A 15,236-nucleotide genomic window follows, 5' to 3' on the forward strand; every position below is an offset into this window, starting at 1 on the left:
TTTTTAAGCACATGAAAGGAAAGTGAAATATGTGACCGTGTAAACCGGTTTACTATCTCCACCATCTATATCTATAACTTAATGACAGGTGTAATAATAATCGACCATTGCAGGTCATAAAGAGCATGATGTATTAAATTAAAATAACAATCAACTTTAAAGTTTCCAAAAAAGGGTGAAGAAACCCTAAAAAAATTTCAATCTCCAAGAAGGGTGAATAATATACTCTGTGTAAAAACTTGGGCTAATAATTAGTAGCAATAACTCCTAAAATTAACTGATAATATTCTCTAAGGCCTATTCATATACACATGCCAAAACCTGATATTTGGCATATATGCACCCACTATGGATATACCAAACTGCCAAACTCATATGTCTATATGCCACTCCTGGCATATAGGCATACATGACATAGTTTTTATTGGGCGATAGAGACTCCATCGCTCGATGGTCTTTTCATCGAGCGATGGTCAGACCATCTCCAACGATAGTCAGACTATCTCCAAGTAATTATATATATATAACGGAAAATGGGTCGTTTGTCCAAATATTTTTAAAACATGGTTCAAATGGACGAGTAAAAATTATTATGGGTGAAATGTATTCATCCTGACTTAAATTTAAAAAATAGCAAGGATGAAACTGAATGCATCCTGATGTAAATTAAAAATAAGAAAAAGTATTTAAAAATGGGTACGATGAAACTGTTTACATCCTGGCTATTTTTATATTTTTCTCCATATAACAGTATTAAAATCTGAATTTTCTTTTCACCCAGGAATTGTTGATTTTGGTCTTTTTAACCAATTTTGTGTATATATAATCTCTCCTTCTCTCCTACTATTTCACTTTTCTAATATATTTTTATATCTATATGATCCCACTTAATATATTATAATACTAAACTTTCTATAAATATCCTACCACACAAATGTAAATATATACTTTATTCATTAGGGTCCCACTCAACACAATTAAATATATGCTTTTAATCAAATTTGCCATATCTATCATAGTGGGCAAATTTATTTGCCATGCCACATGGCATGCCAAATTACATTTTTTTGGCATGTGCATAGGAATAGGCCTAAGATATCACCTAAATCACTAGATGAGGACCCAATATCTTTATTAAGAGATGCTCCTTCTTTTGGGGGAAAGAGAGATATACTCAATCAAAGAAAAAACCTAGTAGGTTGTATCGCCCATTGATGTGCTCGTCTGCATGTCAAAATTATTATTCTTTCTACTACTTATAATTTTATATGAAGCAAGGATAAGAAATGATCGTTCTCACAAATCGGTCTAGGTTGTTATTTATATCCATATCCTATATATAAGAACGCGTGATTGGGGGATATTAAAACTAATTGGGGATATAAATTACTTCCCCTAACCAATAGTGTTTGTTAAGGGATGTTTTGGAGGCGAAAATACGAAACTACCCTTTAAAACAATAAAAGTTAAATGAAACATAAAACCCTACTCCCTTTTAAATTCGAAACATTTCTCACTCCCTTTCAAATTCCCTTCTCCTTCTCTGCCGGCTCCTTACTTTGATTTTTTTTTACATTCGGTAGGGATGAAGACCATGCGGGTAGTGATGAAAACCATGCCGGTACTGAGTGCCGGCATGGTTATTTAGGACGAAGACCATGCCGATACTGGGTTCCTCAGTACCGGCATGGTTATTTAGGATGAAAACCATGCCGATACTGAGTTCCGGCATGGTTATTCAGGATGAAAACCATGCCGATACTTGTTATTTCAGACAAATTTTTTCTGTATGTTTTTGTCCTCAAACCGGCGTGATTCATTTGGGAATCGACCATGCCGGCACCACTACCGGCATGCTCGATAATACTTTTACCATGCCGACACTGAGTTTTTCAGGCGTAACAATGGCGGATTCAATGAAAAAAAATCAAATTAATACATTAATACCTATACATGGATAATTGGAGTACTTGTATGTTCAGCTTGTTTACTTTTCCGGGTTGGTTCTTCACCTAAAGCTTCATGATCATAAATATCTTAATTTAATGTTGTTGCATCAACAAATTCAACGTTAATGATTTATACTAATCATCATCAAACGAACCTATTAACTTAACTAATTATAATTAACCATTAAATATGATTAGTGAGGGGTAGATTAGAAATTAGTTAAAACACATGGATAGAGGATGACCTTGCTTTACTATTTAAATCCCGCTTTTGTCTTTTTCCTCTATCTCCCAATTAGTTTTAGTGTCCCCAATCGCGCGTTCATAAATAATAAGGGGTATTTTGATTTTAACTAAATAAATGACTATTTAACGTTTGGTACCCAATAAATGTCTAACACCTAACTTTGGTACTCAATATTTAAAATATTAATAGTTGGTACCTGGACTCGTCGAAGACCGTTAAGTCAAACAGCTGACTTAATTGATTAACATTTATTAGACTGCATATGTGTTATTACGTTACTAACCTTACAAGTCATAACAACGATTAGGATTTTCCCAACCTCAGTTAGAGAGGTGATACGTGGAAGAATCTAAATTTTCAATGGCTACGATTATATTTACTTCTTTCGTCATCCCCGCTAAAAACTCTTTTTCTGCGCGTTAATCAAATCAAGCTCATCATTGGCACTGGCGATCGTTCCGAGTAAAATCAAAAAAGAATGAAGAGAAAAAAGGTCACATCGAGATATCCGTCATTTTCTCAATAAAACCAATGGTTGATGGAAAAAGAATGAGAAGTTACAAGGAGGCGTGGTTGGTCATAACAAGAAATTAGGATGTTCTCATAGCTAGGTATTCTTCCTAGTTGACTGTTAAAACTAAGATTTGATAAACTCTCTTACAGACTCTTGAATGAAAATGCAAGTTAATCAAGGTCAAGTTTTTTGTGTATCAAAAAATGGTTTTGGTTTTCTCTATATTCAAACAGGAAAAGGGAATTGAGTTATACTCCATCCGTTTCTAAAAAATAGGCTTGTTTGGTTTTCACAGAAATTAAGAAAACTAATCATTTGAGCCATTTTTCCATGTTTTTTCCTAATCTATCCTTTGGTCCCAACTCATTTGTTATTAGAGAAAGAGGAGAGAGAAGTGGTCCCCTTTTTGTATTAGAAGAGAAAATGGAGAGAGAGAAGTGGTTCTTCTATAAATATAATAATAAAATCATAACATTTGACTTTCCACATATGGAAACAAACCTATTATTTTGACATACCCAAAAAAAGAAACTTTGTTTATTTTTTAGAAACAAAAGGAGTAAATGGACGGTTAGGATTGGACCTGACCCTTGAATGAAGCCCATTCATTATTCAAGTGTAGGCTTTTATCCAACCCATTAGATCATCCTGTTTAATCTGCTACCTAAGGACACGACTCTTCCTTCTTACTCGAATATTAACCATTCATTTCCATCTTAATTCCCAACTAAACTTCCACCGTTTAGTACCCAATTTCCATTCACTTTGGAAATAGTTCCGAGTGGCCAAATCAAGGCCATATTTCCTACGTTATCTTTCTTTATAAATTACAGATCTACTTAATAAAAACACGTAAAGACCATAGAATTTTAGAGATTAAAAACCTTTAATTAAAAATCAGGTGAGACGAATTTATTATTTCAGTCCATGTTTCTAGCGCCAAATTATCGTTACACAAAATCCCATAACTCACTACGCTATATTTTATCCACTCAAACTTGATTATACTTAGAGAAAATGTTAATGAGTTAGATAATGAAAACTTACGCATGAACGTAAATATAAAATTAAATAGACACAAACAAGTAAATGAGTAAGTAAATGATGATCGGTACAAAGGGTTTATGTGATTCGGTTGTTAAGTATATCTACATCCACATGAATTTTACTAGCATTTTTGAAGTTACGGAAGATGACATCACTCGTGCTTGAGATATGAAGTGAATACAATGAGAAGATTATGACTAAATTCTCAAGAACAAGTTAACAAATCTCTCAAAACTTGAGCACGTATCCTTTTTGTAGATGTAAATAATCCATAAAGACAGGTGGAGAGATCTCAGGAGATGTCGCACCAATACAAAGAGAAGTGAAGCACCAGATAATCTCCGGGGCACAAAGAAAGAGAGGTCACGTGGCTGGGACGTGATGGGAGAGTGGTTGTCGGATGCAAGAGCCATTAATGCTCTGATAGGGTAGCTGAGAAGATAGAAGATACTCGGTAAAACAAGGAAATGAGGTTAAAAGCATCGAGCCAAGAATGAAAGGGAGACATCGTTCCATATAACATCAAGAACCAATATCGGGTAAAAGGCTATCGGGAGTCACAACCAGCCCGACTAAGCCGACATATCAGACAAATATAACTCATGGCCCGATCAGATCACCAAGAAAGATACACCGTCACTTACATTGTAATTTCGATGTATCGTAGTTAGCCTATAAATAGAGAGACTTGTAAAGAGTTGAGGTAGGTTACAGGAGAGAGAGAAAAATCCACACTTAGAGTATTGGAAGGAGAACAAATCTTTGTAGAGAGGAACTCATCACTTATAACATTGTGTTGGAAGTAATAAGATCATCCATTTTACCCCCGTGGACGTAGGTAATCATAACGAACCACGTATTTCTTATGTCTATGTTGGTTACTCTCTTGGTTTATCTTTGTTGAATGAGTGTCATAGATTTTTGGATGTAGTAGTAAGATTTTCTACAACTATATTCTGGCGCCGACTAAGGAGACCGTGTAACATCTTCGGTTACCTTGATTCCGTTCACCAAAAGAGAAAAAAATACAAAGCTCCTAAGAACATCTTGTATGTTAGTTGATGCTAAAGGGAAAACTCTTTTGGTTAGAACACTCTTTTGCGTGTTGTTTTTCTTTAAGTTTCGGTGGGAAACTCGGTTTTTGTTTACCATTTGCAAGAGTTTTTATCGTAGAAGTAGTTCAATTCCTTTTCCATTTTGATTCCGTCGGGTTGACAAAAGAGTTCTAGAAAGCTCCCAACGTTTGGTTGTAGCCACATTGAAACTCCTCCGACATCTCCGCTTAGTGCTTTGATTAGTATTTTGATCAACATCAAATTAGGTTTCGCTTTGTTCTACATAACTAGTTCTCCGTTGTTAGTTGAGTTATTAGAAAGAATCAAAAGCTTCCAAATAACATCTTTAATGTTAGATTGAAGCTAAGTGAAGCTTCATCTCAACAGTCATTTTTCTTCCTTACGCTTTAGATTCCATGAAACCAGCGAGAGAAACAACAACCTCAGTAGATCAGTTCCAAACCATGGATCCAGGTCGCTGAACTAAAGATCGAAAGTAGCTTACGCCGATACTTCATTTCAGGCGAGATCCAAAGAATCCATGGCAAAACCATCCCTGTGGAATTCTGAGAAGAAGTGAGGGACTGTAACATGTTAGTCTTCAGGTTATGGGCGCCGTCAGCATGATTAAATGTAACACCCAGAATTTAAAAAGAAGGAATTTTTTGACTATGAGCACCGATAGTTAATGACCTGTACCACAGGGAATGTAGGACAAATAACGATTAATGCGTGGTAGAAGTACCAAAAGCGGCGTAGCATGACTCTTTTTTAAGGAGTATCCTTTCGGTCAAAACAACCTTGTTTGATAACTTCAGCGTGACAAAAAGAAAGGAGTTGTACTCGCAAGAGTCCAGTTTAAGCTTTTTAGTTGGTACTGTCTATAAAACTTTTCAAAACAGTTCGAAGTGAGGTGGAGTGACAGAGTCGCGACAGGAAAATAGCCGACAACACCCGCCCGAGGAATCTCGCGCAATTGCTGGAGGAATGTCCACTGTTAATGAGGAAGTCAACCTAGGACAAGATGATGACCTCACCCACTTGGAACGTATTGAACCAAGTCGAAGGAGACCCGAGCAAATAGATGGGCTGACAGCGTCGGACACTGAGGACGACGAGGAAGCACTGATCATGCAAGCCAACCGAAGACGGGCGAGGCGATGTGCTGAGTACCGGGGCGCCCTGGATCGGGAGAAAGCGAGAGTCACACAGATTCGATTGGACAAGAGGATTGTGACTCGAGATATTCCACCCATGCCCACCCCTGGCTAGTCACGGAACGACACCCGCACCACAACCATCAGCACCGGCGGCACCACTCGTTATACATGGAAACAACCCGAACGACCACTCCAGCTATGAAAGTACTGACCCAGCGCCACTAGCGATTCTCGAAAACCAAAGAAGGAAGGAAGAACACCTAAGATGATTGTATAGGAGGAACCTAACGCTCGAACATGAGAACTACCAACTCCGAAACCGAAGGTCGAGATCAAGGGGGTCATCAAGTCGGGGTGCATCTAGCAGTCAGGCCCGATCAGGACGCTCCCCAGCTCCACCAGTCCATGGGCCGACACCTAATCCTAACCCGGCAAGAGGGGGGGGGGATATGGTCCACCAGAAAACTTATCAACAGAAGAAGAAGAACCCGGAGGAAGTGGAAGAACAAACAACTCAACAGAGGCCAAACTCAAGGAGCTAGAAGAGATGGTTAAGAAGTTAACAGGAAGGGCGAGGATGACAAACTTGCCGAAGTAATAAATGAGGCCGAGAAAACCCCTTTTACTCACGAACTAGAGCACGCTGAGCTTCTCCCAAAATGCACACTCCCATCGTTCCCATCCAGGTTCGACAGAACAGGCGATGCATTGGAGCACATCAAAATGTACACAATGTCAGTATTACAATGGAAGAGCAATAGCGTGGTCATGTGTAAGTTTTTTCCAGACAGCTTGGAGGGCGAGGCGAAGAATTGGTTTTACACTCTACCGGTAGGGTCCATCGGGAGCTATGACGTGTTGGTGGAGACATTTCTTGAGACTTACATGCACAATAACAAAGCACGACCAAGGGTCAATAGGCTGTTTACTCTGGCAAGAAGGTTCAGGGAACCTTTAAGATCTCTAACGTAACGATGGAGAAAACTATGCACCGAGATCGGGAAAGTTCCAGTCGACGAACAAATATTTGGGTTTCAAAACGCACTTGGGAAGTCGGATCCCATCTGGATAGCTATGTTCACGGAGAAGCCCCAGACGTTGAAAGAAATGAGAAAAATGCAGGAACACTACATTGCATTTGAGGAAATCCAAGAGGAATCGAGAGACAGAGGGGTCCAAGAGATAAGCACGGCGTCCTGGGCTCCCAGGAAACATCTAACCGTCCCGAGAAAAGACCATGACCACATCATAAGATAACAGGAAAGAAGGAGTGGGTGGAGAAAGGAAAAAGGCCCCGACATGAACCAAAGGCCTACACTCCTTTAAACGCACCACTTGAAGAAATTTTCAAGGAAGTGGAAAAAAGGAACGACATCCGATACCCTAAGTCAAGAGGAATACAGTTCGATGAGACGAAGGATCATCCGGAATACTGCCACTATCATCAATACCGAGGTCACTCGACTAATAACTTCTGAGAAGTGAAAGATATAGTCTAGCACTTGATACGAGATGGATATTTGCAACACTTTGTCCGACAGACAACACCACCATCTGCAACACCGGACGCACCCGTGCATCAAGTTAGAATCGACAGGGGGACCCAATTTGTGTGCAACACAATTTCACAAAAGAGACCATACTGGAAAAGAATATTCCAGTGTGGCCAAGACTTCACCCATGGAGCTTTGGATGATGAAACCAATCACCTTCTCGGCCAGGGATGTCCCGACGAATGGACAAGCACACGGGGACCCCCTAGTCGTTACTTTACTGATATAGGAATGGGGGTGAAGAGAATACTAGTCGATAGTGGGAGTTCGGTCGAAGTTATCTTCTAAGAGACCTTCAAAAGATTGGATCTATCGGACGACATACTCATTCCTTCAACTTATTGAATCTACGGTTTTAACGGGACGGTAACCATTCCCAAGGGTAAGGTAACCTTAAGAATATCGGACGGGCAAGGTTACCTGGACACCCTTACCACATTTTGTGTCGTCGACGTCGTCTCACCATATGAAGCAATCATCGGGAGACCTTGGATTGCGGGCATCAAGGGCGTCGCCTCGGCCTATCATCAAAGGTTGAGATTTTCCACTTACCGCGGAGTAGTAGAAGTTGTGGGCGACTCCAAAGCATCCCAACAATGTATGCAAGTAGATATACAACAAAACGAAGACATGCGAGCCCGACAAAGACGAGAAAAGAACAAAGCTAAGGCATCCAAAGCCGAGGAAGAATTAGAAAAGGTCATCTCACAAGCAATTATGTCTTATGAGGCGGGCGAGAACAAAATCTTATAGCAATCAAAGGAGTTGGTCCCGGTCAAGGAACCAAAACCAAACTTCTCAGCCTTGGAACCAACCCGAGAGATCAACCTAGGAACCGAAGAAGAACCTAAGACGATCAGAATCGGGTTATTATTATCGGACGATCAAGCGGCACAATTGATCGCTCTACTGAAGGAAAACATAGATGCATTTTCCTGGAATATGAATGACATGGAAGGAATCGACCCAGAAGTATGTTGCCACCACCTAAAGATAGATCCAACGTTCAGGCCGGTCCGACAAAAAATGCGAAGAATTGCTCCAGAATTACAAGCAGCAGTAGAAGTGGAACTAAAAAAGCTTCAAGCATTGGGAATCATCCGAAATCGCAATATCCTCAGTGGATATCCAACATGGTCATTGTACCCAAAAGAAATGAAGGGGTACGAATTTGCATCGATTTCAACGACTTAAATAAGGCCTGACCGAAAGACAACTTTCCTCTCCCCAACATCGACCAATTGGTCGAATCCATAGTAGGACACGAGGCGATCACGTTAATGGATGGGTATTCGGGGTACAATCAGATCCCACTGGCTCCCTAGGATCAAGAGAATACATCTTTCTTTACACCAAGAAGCTTGTATTTCTACACAACGATTCCATTCGGGTTAAAAACGCGGGCGCCACTTACCAAAGATTGGTAGAAGACATGTTTGAAAACAAAATACATAACACCATCGAGGTATATATCGATGATATGCTAGTGAAAAGCAGAAAGGCTACCAACCACATTAGAGACCTTGGGGAAATCTTCCAGACTATGAAAAAATTCAAAATGAAAGTGAACCCAGCCAACTTTTGGGTAACATCGGGCAAGTTCCTGAGATACATTATTACGGATAAAGGGATAGAAGCCGACCCGGACAAGGTGAGGGATATCTTAGAAATGCCTTCCCCCGTGACAGTAAAAGATGTGCAAAAACTGAATGGCAGCCTGGCATCCTTGGGACGATTCATCTCTCGGTCATCGGAGAAATGTAAGAACTTCTTCGGGACACTAAGGAAGGGAGAAAAATTCAAGTGGACGGAGGATTGCGAGGAGGCATTCCAGAAAATCAAGTTACATCTCGCGAGCCTACCTATTATACAAAAGCCATATCCCGAGGAAGTACTCACTTTATACCTAGGGGCGACCGCTTACGCCATTAGTGTTGTTCTTGTCAAGAATGAAGGCAAAGAAGAAAGGCCCGTATATTTCATCAGTAAAACCATGAATGCTGCCGAAAGGAACTATACCCGAATTGAACAATTAATTATGGCATTGGTATTTGCTACAAAAAAGTTAAGGACCTATTTCCAGACGCATCGGATCAGAATGTTAACAAAATCTTACATAGAGTCAGTATTAGATAACGCCGGAAGATCAAGACGCATTTCCAAGTGGGGAGCCCAAATCAAACAGTTTAATGTCTTCTACTAAATGAGGACAGCTGTTAAAGCTCAAGCGGTGGCGGATTTCCTAGCAGACTTCCCCTTGAGCGATGAAGATGAAATTGAGGCTAACCCGGGCATGGAGGAAGACAAGGAAGATCCGTCCAACCTTCTTGAAACTTGTAGCCCGACGCGATGGGAAGTATTTATCGACGACTCCTATAACAAAGACGGATCGGGCCTCGGGATATTCTTCACTACACCAAAAGGAAAAAAGATAGTTCATGTATTCAGGCTGGAATTTAAGGCAACCAACAATGTCACAGAGTATGAAGCAACGATACATGCATTGCGACTAATTGTAGAAATGGGGATCCATGAAGTGAGACTAACTAGCGACTCCCAACTGATGATAAGGCAACTCAATGGCCAGTATGCCATTCATGACCCGGTGCTTCAAAAGTATTGGGAATTATCCTAGTTCTACATCGCACAAATTCCCAACATCAAGTTCAGACACATTTGAAGGAAGGATAATCGGTACTCAGATTCCTTGGCATACATTGCATCCATGCTAACTGACCCAAGCATTGAAGTTATACTAGTTATGAGAGTCCTAATGCCGTCGGTACCATAGATACCTGAGATGAAGGCACTAGTAAGCGTCACGACGTTTGAAAAGTATGACGAAGGAGACTGGCGGAAACCCCTACACCAGTACTTAGAAACCGGAGAATTTCCCAAGGGCCGACCCGAGGCAAACAAAATTAAGAGCAAGGAAGCCGCATATGAGTTAAGGGACGATATACTATACAGAAAATCCTACTTGGGACCACTCCTAAGATGTTTGAGAAGAAGGAAAATCTATCCTGAACGAGTTACCCTATGGTGCTGCGGGAAATCATAGCTCGGGTCGAAGCTTGTTGGCCAGGGCCAAGACGATGGGATATTTTTGGCTTTACATGAATGAAGATGCAAAGCATATGGAAAAAGTTTGCGATGAATTTCAGAAGTTTGGGAAGAAAATACACGCACCGTCAGTATCATTAAACTCAGTGGTAAGTCCTTGTCCATTTTCCAAGTGGGGGATCGATATTGTGGGGCCGCTACATGTCGGGTCGGGACAAAGAGTATCTGATAGTGGCAACGGAATATTTCACCAAGTGGGTTGAAGGTGCACCATTGAAACATATACAAGACAAAGATGTATTTAGGTTCATTTAGGAGCACATAATTTGCCGCTTCGGGATCCCGGCAGCAATCGTCTCGGATAACGGGAAGCATCTACAAGGAAAGAACATTGACCTCCTGTTCAACACCTACAACATTAGGAAAATCAAATCCATGACCAGTTACCCCCAAAGTAACGGGCATGCAGAAATCACAAATAAGACAATAGCCGATAACTTGAAAAATAAGTTAGATGGTGAATATGGTGAATGGTGTGAATAATTGTATAACGTCCTATGGGCTTATATGACTACTCGAAAAGAAGCGACTGGTCTGTCACCCTTCATGATGACCTATGAAACCGAATCCATTCTCCCCACAAAAGCTATGATATCAACTACGAGGACTGAAGCATGAAGACACAACATATCATCCGACCTGACTCTAGCTAAGATGGATGACTTAGAAGAAACTAGAGAAATGGCTCTACAAAAAATGGAAAACTATCAGAGGCGACTACAACGTGAGTACAACAAGCGGGTCCGACTAAGGGAATTTCAGTCGGGACAGTTGGTGATGAAAGAGCTTCCCAGTTATGAACGTGACAACAAAGGTGGAAAACTAGCGACACGATGGGGCAGACCGTATACTATTGTATCGAAAGCGGGATAAGGCGCATACAAGATACTGAAACCCGACGGAACCAAGGTCGTGGAATGCTCGGGACATGAAACTGTATCACCCTTGAGTGGTGCACGAACAGGTATTATATCTTGTCATTTCATTCCTATAACAACCACGAGGGGTAGGGAATATGACATGCGCGACTAATGGTCATTTGTACTCGGGGCAATGGAAGTAGGTAAGTGCTGAGGTGACTTACACTCGAATGGTCATTCGTACTCAGGGAAAAGGCAGTGGGCAAGTGCCGAGGTGACTTACAGGCGAAGGACTATTCGAACTCGAGGCAGCGGCAGTGGGCAATTGCCGAGGTAGTCTAAGGCTTCTGATGGTTGGAAATCAGACACCAAAGGTTGCCAAGAGACGGACTCTGGACAACTAGGTAATCTACGTATACTTGACAGGTTATCCCCATCGCAAGTGGCCGAGATCACTTTCCTAAGTTGGCTAATTGATAGCCACCTTGGGACCATCAGGACATGATACTTAGGAATGACTATCCACCCTTCCACTGAATCTAAGAGATAATTATCAGATACCTCAATTGGGACATGGCATCGGGCCCGATGACCCTCCCTGTTGGGTGTGTTCGACAAAAATGGATTTTATACTAACTTACGCAATGCAACATGCAGGGGATGCTCGGTATATACTGAATAACAAGCAACAAGGAACGATTCGTAATAACATAAACAGAAGAGTCAAGATAAAATGAACAACCGAGTGGCGATGAAGCACCCCAGAAATAGAGATGTTCAGAAAAGGGTAGGTGTTCAAGAGAATTACAACCCACAACAAAGGGCGAGATAGTGGCGCATCACTACAAAAATCTTAAATTACTCTTTCAGCGGTCTCGACCCGGAGCCTCCCTTCTTAGCAGCAAGATCGGCCCGCTTCCTGTCAATGAACTCCTTTATACCAGCTGTGATCTTTTCAGCAAGCTCGGCTTGATGGGCCGCCCTCTCGTTGTTAAGCTGGAGAATGAACTCCGTCGACGCGGCCTCGGCAGTGGAAATCTTCCCATTCAGAAGAGCCTCGTTCTTTTTCAAGTCGGCCTCACTCTTCCTTAACTGGGAGACCTCCTGCTCCAAGTACCGAACTCGACCTTTCTCAGCTGAAACGCACGACTAAGATACTTCAGCCAGACGATAAGCAGAGTAACGATATACATTACTAAAGAAATAGATTGCTATCAGAACAACTCCAAATGTTTCTAAGAGACCTTAAAGTGTGGGTAACACTATTTTTATTGACTCCACAGACTTGGAAAACTCGGCTTCGAGCTTGGAAATTTTCGAGGTTAACTCATTATAATATTGTTCATTGAACTCGTTAGAAGGGAAGTATTTTTTATGATCACTCCAATCGGATTTTTGACTATTATGCGACATTTGAAGACCAGCTAATTGAGCTTGTGTCCATTCCAATTCTTGGGATACCTTATCAAATCCGAGATCCCTTGCTTGCAGCTCCTTATTAGATCTCTCGGCCTCTCCCTTCTCGCGCAAGATACGCTCCCGGTCAAAGTGAAGATCCCTGTTCTGCAATCTTAAGGAATGATTTTGATTTTCTAAATTATCGGCTAATAACCCTTTATTAGCAGCAAGTTTTTGAAATATCGACAAGCTATCCCGAAGAGTATTCATCTCCTCGGGTACATATTCGAATCTCTGATATCGGAGTAACTCATCTCGGAGACCCTCAATCTCGGCAGCCTGACGATCAATTTTAACATCCTTATTGGAAATCCGTTGGAGAAGGTTATCAACATGATCTCGTTCAATTTTAAGTTTCTTCTTCATCAGACGGTACTCCGAGGCAGCATCTGTGTCTATACTAGATATCTCGGCTAGGAAGACAACAATACACTCAAGATATTGACACAACGGTCTCAATCAATAAAAAACAAGATTTCGGCAACATACCTTGAACACTGGAGAGCTGGATCTCCAACCATCGAGTCTGTTCCTTCTCCTGCTGCAGTTGAAGGTGAAGGGTCTCCATAACCTCTATCTCCTTCTGACGAAGCGCAGCCTCCAACAACACTCGATTGGCAATCTGCAACATTTATCGCCCGAACCAATTCACGTTACTGGCATCAGAATCAAACACACACGTACAAATAAAGTTATTTACCATAGCATCAAAGTTATCCTTGATATCAGCAACCAGGGCACGACAATAATCATCTGATCGGCAGAGTAGAAGCTAAATTCTGTATAAGTCAAAGCCCCGAGCGACTTGCAGACTGGTCCCGCGAAAGTAAAGGTCATCTGAAAACCCGAAGATGGAGTAGGAAAGGTCTGGGGAAACTTCTTCAATACCTTGCTCTCAGGTACAATGCCTTTTCCGTAAGAAGATGACTTGGTCGGTCCCTGCCCCTCATTTTCAAGGAAAGAACCTCCTCCTCTAATTGGAATATTTGTTTCCTTCCTGATGTCGTCCTCATCAAATATATCATCATCACCGAATATTTCTTCATCATCCTCATTATCAGGAATATCTATAACAATATTTGCATTAGTTAAGGCGACGCCCTTCCCTCCATATTGACGGGGTGGATTCCTCCTTGGGGCATACTCCTCACCCTGGGACTCCTTACCTTTCCCATAAGATTTACCACCAACAATTGTAGACGAAACATCATAAGTTTTCTGAGGCGACTTCCTCAGGAAATGAGATAAGGGAAGCCGATCATCGGGATCCTCACCATCTTGGGCGGACGACCCCTCAATATGTCCTTCATCATCCCTGGGTTTCTACATAAGGCTCATCTTCAGACCCAGTGAAGGCAAAAAATAGGGGCAAGTACATGTACTTAGGTTAGAGCAGGGTATTTTTTACCTTCACTTGCTCCTCCTCGACCCTTGTGCTTGAACCTCTCTTCTGTGTAGAAGGAACCTTGAGCTGACCACTTTGGGACTTGGACTGCAAACAATGGGAAAAATCAAAACTTTGTCGAACACCCGAGCCGATAAGTTTTGAAGAGAAAGAAACTTACCCGATCAATATTAACCACCCAGAATGGATAAGGTTAAGCAGGAAATGTCGGAGAAGGAAAACTACCATTCAGAATAGAGCCACGAACAACAAGCGGGACCCGGTCCCAAGCAACATCACTTGTATGGCGAGCATGCCTATTAGAGTTCTGTCCTTTCTCTGGATCGTCATCCAACATAAACCTCTTAACACCACTAGGAAGAACCTTGTGTCGATGGGGACTAGCAGCAAAGCCGGCAAGATCACCATTTGTAGCGGTCCCGCTCCGATAATTATCAACAAAGCTGACAGGAGTATAATCGGCGGCGTCGGTAGGATTATAAGTAGACCATGTAGTCTGAGAACATTCACCCCTGCCTCGCTTCTCCCATTCATTCATGAAGCGAAAAGTGTTGTCGTTTCACTGGACCAGTACACGAAAAGGACGAATCTGCAACAACACTTCATAGTAGAAGGGACGACTGGGGTCATATAACGACATATGCAACCCGAGCTCGAGTTGTCCCTTAGTAATGATGGTCGTCTCGGGTGAATGTTCAAATTTTGTGGCACCATCTTTCTTCAGAATACCTTTTGGCCCGAGAGGAGGCTGACGTCATAACCATGGAGGTCGAAGTCATCCTTCAAATGATTGATGAACTTTTCATCGGTCAGGTCCTTAGCAGTTCTTTTGTCAGTCTTACATGGAAACGGAGGAGAACCATCA

Source organism: Papaver somniferum, chromosome 10 (genome assembly GCF_003573695.1).
Source record: "Papaver somniferum cultivar HN1 chromosome 10, ASM357369v1, whole genome shotgun sequence".
NCBI lineage: Eukaryota > Viridiplantae > Streptophyta > Magnoliopsida > Ranunculales > Papaveraceae > Papaver > Papaver somniferum.